At 33.7% G+C, this 6,186-nt stretch overlaps 1 long non-coding RNA gene across 3 annotated transcripts; it reads left to right on the forward strand.

Annotated features, from left to right (window-relative positions):
* Positions 1-740: 740 nt before the first annotated feature.
* LOC131036221 (uncharacterized) lies at positions 741-4,555 on the forward strand. Of its 3 annotated transcripts, none has more exons than XR_009104066.2 (5): positions 741-822; positions 1,082-1,299; positions 1,432-1,582; positions 4,304-4,371; positions 4,487-4,555. It is a non-coding gene; the product is annotated as an uncharacterized LOC131036221 (long non-coding RNA). The 3 variants fall into 3 exon arrangements; XR_009358124.1 differs by having other exon boundaries at positions 1,437-1,582; XR_009104065.2 differs by having other exon boundaries at positions 786-868.
* Positions 4,556-6,186: the final 1,631 nt, after the last annotated feature.

Raw genomic sequence — 6,186 nt, forward strand, 5'->3', positions numbered from 1 at the left:
AATCATGGTTTTATAAAATGTTCCTAATTAAAATGTAGATAGTCAAGTAATTTCAAGTGTAGTTTTAATCTATATATTTAATCTTGTAATTGTGAAACTAATCTTTCTCTAAAAATCCAATTTGCAAACTTCCAAAATGTCACTTTTGACTCACCTCAAGAAATTCTCAACTTGAACCTGCATAAAAACTAGATTTTGTGTTTGATGATTTGTATGTGACAGCGATAATTGCTTCCCTTGTGTCAAACCATGTAAGGATATTGATTTAATAACTAGATAAACGATGGAAGATAACACTCTTAAACATCCAAGATGTCTTAGATGCTTGTGCAATGTAGATTCCTTAATAATGCAAATAGTAAATGATAACTCTATGATGAAAGAGATCTAGATATGTTCTAATGAAAATGAACTAAGGCCACTCTTTTAAATACAAGGTTCGGGTCAAACAAAATGCGTTCTCACCTTAAGTTGAATCATAATAATCACAAAGAAAAAACCAATCAGAATTAAGAATATAAATTAAAGAAATTAAAGAATCCTTAATACAAATGTCAAAGTGACTTCAAGGTCATTCCAACAATTATATATTTAACAAAGAAAAAACAAATAAAGGTTAAAATTAATACCAAAGAAATGAAAATAGAAATAATATAAAACTGAAATTGTGTAACTACCTACAATTAAAAAGTCACCATTTAAGCGTGTTTATTATTACCCTTTTACATAAGGGAAAAGTGCGGGAAGCAAGTGAGCTGGGGTTCGAGTCTCATTCACTCACATATAGACGTTGTAGCCTGTGAAAGAAGCTCAACAAAAATGGTATGCAACACATTCATTATCGAGCAGAGCGAATCTCTTCGCTCTGGTGGGAATCCATGCATTTAAAGCTCAATTAAGCAATTAAATACTTATATATTTTTCCAAGCATTTTAAATTATCTAGAAAGTATGGATTAGATTTTAGATGCAACCATTTGTGTGCAGGTGTAAATAATATCCGCCATCTGAGATTCCATTTTTATTTTTCTTGAATTTCTTTCGAGGGTTTCAAAGTGCTAATGCCCAATTACGTTTTTCAGATAATTAAAATGCTCAATGAGCGAGAAATTTCAGGCGAATTTCTCAACAGCTCAATGTGCAGCTGCAATTTAGATGAAATGCGACAAGCCGACGAAAGTAAGGGTTTCGTGCAAGCCCTCAGCATCTGCAAAGAAGTAGAAGAAGACTGGTTAAAAAGAAGGCCTCCAAGCCCAAGCCCAAGCCCAAGGGGCCCTGCCACTCAGCCAAAAGTTTTTAGGTTCAATATCCTTTACTAGTTATATGAAACACCTGTTACACTCTCTTGTAAATTTTCTAAATGTCATTCTCATGCGTGCAATGCTCCAATCATGGATTATTTATCTTAAATGTTATCCTGTTGTAAATTTAGCACAGAGCACCGCTGCTAAGTCCAAGGCTGTGAAGAAGCCTACTGCTCCATCTCCTCTGAAGAAGGAAGATAAGTGCCCACATTTGGTCCGAAGAAGAAAGCGGCTCCTGTAATGGAAAATTATGTGAGATCAACAGGTCCACCTATGAAGGTAACAATAATAGCTAAAATTTACATAAGTTTTTCCATTTTTTGCTAAAAATTGGAGGGAGATTCAAATTTGCTGAAGTGCTCCTGCATTTTTCCGTTTATGTTAATGATTCAAATGAGTAAAGAAGATTCCTAGATATTTAGACTCATAGATATTTAGACAAGTTAGATGGAGTTTTATTTAGTATTTTCTTATATTTTTCCAAATTGTGCAGATTTAGTAAGAACAATATAAGCAGGCTAAAATTTAGACGAGTAGTATGTATTTCATTGTCTTCTTCCTAAATCTTTGATGCATAGTTGAAGATTTTTGTAAATTTAAGAAGGATCAATTATTTTTTGCGGGGATTTAACCTTTGTCATTCCATATTTTTAATCCACAGTTTCAGGATTATTTTGATATATTTGAGGAGAGGAGAAACAACTAAGATTTTTTTTCACCGCATTTCTATTAGATGATAAAGAGATTTCACAGTGTTTTGATGAAAACATTCGAATGGGTAGGAATATTTCTTGGTTTCATCCCTAAACTAGATCGGTTTATTGGGGGGGTTTGTAGTCTGTGTTGCATAAAGAGGAAAGTGCAACCTATGGATGCAAGAGAAGATTCGAAGGCCAGTTTAAGCGTTCACATCCCAGAGGAAATATATAGGATCATTTTTATTTCTCAACTGTAGCTGAGAAAATGTCAATAAAAAAAAAAAGAAAGGTATCAAAATTCTTTCAACCCAAAAAACCTGGCTGTGGTGCGAAGGCTCTTTAAATTTTAAGATTGCAGAAAACCATCAACAAACATTGTCAACATTTATGCTACTGTTTACACAATTTGAGAGCTGCAGAGTGGCTGTTAAAATATTGAGAGAAAACAAGAAGAATATTTCCTTGACCTGATTAATTACATTAGCAAGGAAAATTGAAGAACTCATTTCAAAGTAGATTCTGATTTCTTGTGCAAATTATCAGCATTTAATAAATTTCATGATAGAGGAGATATCCTTTTTTATTTTAGGTGAGGTTTTTCCATGTATCAAATTATATGATGTTTTTTCAAGATTGAACTGTATAATTTATTGAACAAATAGGGTAGCAGGTTAAGTGGCTTGACCTTGAGAGAAACTCCTCGATAAAGTTTATTTGAATTGAGTAGTACTAGGATGGGTGACCTCTTGGGAAGTTCCAAAGTTTCACCCCTAATGCAACGAGTATTAACTGGACCTTTCATACTCACAAGAGATGGATTCTTGTGAAAGACTACTCATAAAATATGGGCCAATTGATTCAGAACTATATCACATAAGTTATTATTTGTACAAGGGACTACTTATTCAGAAAGCATTTGTTGAGCTATTTTGATTCAGAGGTTTATACCTTAACAAGCCAGGCAAATATAGGAGAGATGCATGATACCTTGAATAATGTTTCAAAGAAACCAGAATCACAGTCTTGAACTATTTTAGAACAGCATTGAAGCTGACAAAATTTTGAAGTCAGTAGGACTGTAGAACCATTCAAACCAACCATCAAAGTATGAAACTATAGATTTCTATTGAAAGAATGATAACAAACTGTAGAAATTTCACAACGAAGACCACCATTGCAGAATACCCTGTTAGAAATAAACTGTAGATTTGCAGTTTACACAGATACATAATTACAAAGTTGACGTATATTTTAAATATCTCAGAAATATAATAGGTCTAATATAGGATTCTAGCATGCAAGAGTAGGGAACATTAGAATGAAGACTCTTTGTTTCATAGACACGAAATAGAGCAACAATATCAGGTATGAAAATACATCATTTATATTAAAAAAGAAACCTGACAAAAAGGTACTGTGTGTATGATGTTTAACTTTCAAAAATTAGCAGGATGCCACAAAGTAAAACCAAACAATAACAGAATCTTAATTCACTTAAACACAAAGAAAAGAAGAAGGAACGAGGACAGACTATGCAAAAATGTCATTCCAAGTTTAACAATGAGAGTGACTGAAATGAAAATCGGAGTAGTTTATCTTTAAGCATCATACCATAAGGTAAAGATATTTTGGTTGACTGGTTGGCTTAGCAAAGATTGTTGCTCTAGATTGGTTTGTGTTTCACCAATTGTAATTATTCTCGTTCTTCTAAAACATATTATGAATTTATATATTATGTATCTGAATATATTGTATATATTCAAAAGAATTAAGTTTTAGGGTTGCCATCTGCTAGTGTTTGTTACCCTTCCTAATTTCTAAACTTATTGGAGATCTATGTTTTTCAATGCCAAAATTGTCAGGCATTGATGCTGTTTTTTACTGTAAAGCTAATGTCTATAACTGTTTGAAATATTTCCTTCAAATATTGAAGAATAAGCATCATTTCTTAAGTTGGCAACTAAATTTTCTTTCACAGGCCTTTTCAATTGTCTTAAGTGCTTGCAGATATATTTAAAATCAGTTTCTAGATTTGATTTAATGTTTTTTTAATATTCAAAATGGTAATATGTATATCTACGATTCAAATGGTCATCAGTGATACTTTCTTTCAATGAACTCTTAGAACAATCTTTAGATATTATATCTTTTCATATGTAATGTTGTGTAAAGATTGTTGTAGGTTAAGTTTGGGATTGATTGCAGATGTACATCTATGCAGTGGGAAAAAATATTAGTGTGGGGACTTTGTGGGTCTATAATTTTCCATATAGATTGCCAAACAGTTTACTTCTCTATACAGATTTTTGTTTACAATTTTATTCAAAATCCCAGAAGGTAAACAAAGAGAGGCACAGGAATATTGTAAAGGTAATCGAATAACTCTAAACACGGGTTGAAAGAATATTCTAATCACAATGAATTCAATAAACTGTGCCATATATGTAATTGATTTTAAAATGGAAATTTTTCCTTACTTATACAGGCTTAAAAATGAGTGTCTGGGATCAAGAAATGTCCATGGCGGGTTGTGTCTGGTTGCAGTCACATTAAGGTATGGTTTTTGTTTTCACTAAATCTACATTTTCTTCTCAAATAAGGTAGGAATGTTTGATAAGTCATATATTTTAAATCAATTTATTCAAAGAGAGTACAAAGTTTGAATTATCTAATATAGTTAGATGTGAAGCTGCATCAGCTTTTAATTCTCTTTGGAACAAGAAAGACAAGCACATCTTGGAGAAATTAGTTTGACCATAATTTAATTCAAGTATTCTTAATTTAAGTTTAGTTAAAAATTTGGACTTTAATGGTTGAAATTTTCAAGCTTGTACATTAAAATTGTGCAAAATCAGTACTAGTTTGGGTGGAAAATAAGAGTATGTAGCATAATGTAAACAGCCATCATCCACTGCCCGTTCTTTTGAGTGATGGAGACATTATCCTATATTTGTTTGCTCTAACCTCGTGCATCCCTCCACGCTTATTTATGCAGAGACTTTCAGCACACAACAAGCCCATAGGTAGTATTAGATGCTTATTTTCTAGATTGTGCAACAAAAAAAATCACCTGTCCACTCTTCAGGCTAATGTTTTTAACAGGTCCCCTGTGCTTGTGAATAACTGTGGTTCTAGGGAGTTCATTCAATTTAAATTAGAGATAATAAGCATGAAGCCCAAAGGGTAGCACACCTTTGTATTTTTTCGGACACATTTACACTTTCCTACAACTCTTAGATAATCCAAGCCGTCTTTAAATGGGCCTGATTTTTATGGTCTAATGTAATAACCTAGGGTTTAAAATGAAATAACTCCACAAAATGCAGGCTACTGACTCAGCGCTAAAAATGTACCTTTTCCCTAAAAGGACTTATTCTCAATTTAGCTCAGAAATAATTATTTATACACGAAATCTGCACTGTTATTTGGAATAGTTCTTATTAATTTATTCAAACTGGAATATCAATTGTTTACTAACTGATTAAGATCTGTTTTCACATCAGAAACGAGGAGTAATGAATTTGACACAGCTACTGGTCAAAGTATGTGACCAGATCAACTCTTGCAACGTTGCTATGGATCCTGTGTAGTTGAAGATATTGTTCCTTCTCTCGTTTCAGGTTTCAGACCTGAACTAGCTGATTGCATGGAAATCTAATCATCCAAACTGGCCCCTGTCCTGTGTTGTGAATGATATCTCTGTTTCGCCTGTAGATGATTAGTAGCTATTTTATACCCTCCAGTTAGGTTTGAGATTATAAATTCAATTGGATAGAGAAAAACCTTCAGAACTTTGTCTCGAAACACCTAGGGAATTGGATAGAGGTGCTGGATCTTCAGTGAAGATCCCACAGGTGCAGCTACAGCCATGATATTGGAGCAGGATACCTGGAATTGCTAGGGTTTGACTGTAAACCCTTACACCAAATCTGAGTTGCCTGATACTCAGTGAAGCTGCTACACATTGGAAGTATGGTTTCCCTGGATGTGTTGACTCCCCACCTAGTAATCACTGAACTTGCTGGTGACTAGACTAAGTCTGGTTAATCATGCAGTTCGCTCCTCCTCTGCACTCAATTTTCGTCCTGCGCTGATGCACAGGATCTGCCAGCCAAGAATATTAGAAGGGCTGCAGGTGGAAGCGCCTAGCAGATTTAATGCCCTCGAACCTCAACAATGAGATAA

The sequence above is a fragment of the Cryptomeria japonica genome, chromosome 6, assembly GCF_030272615.1.
Source record: "Cryptomeria japonica chromosome 6, Sugi_1.0, whole genome shotgun sequence".
NCBI lineage: Eukaryota > Viridiplantae > Streptophyta > Pinopsida > Cupressales > Cupressaceae > Cryptomeria > Cryptomeria japonica.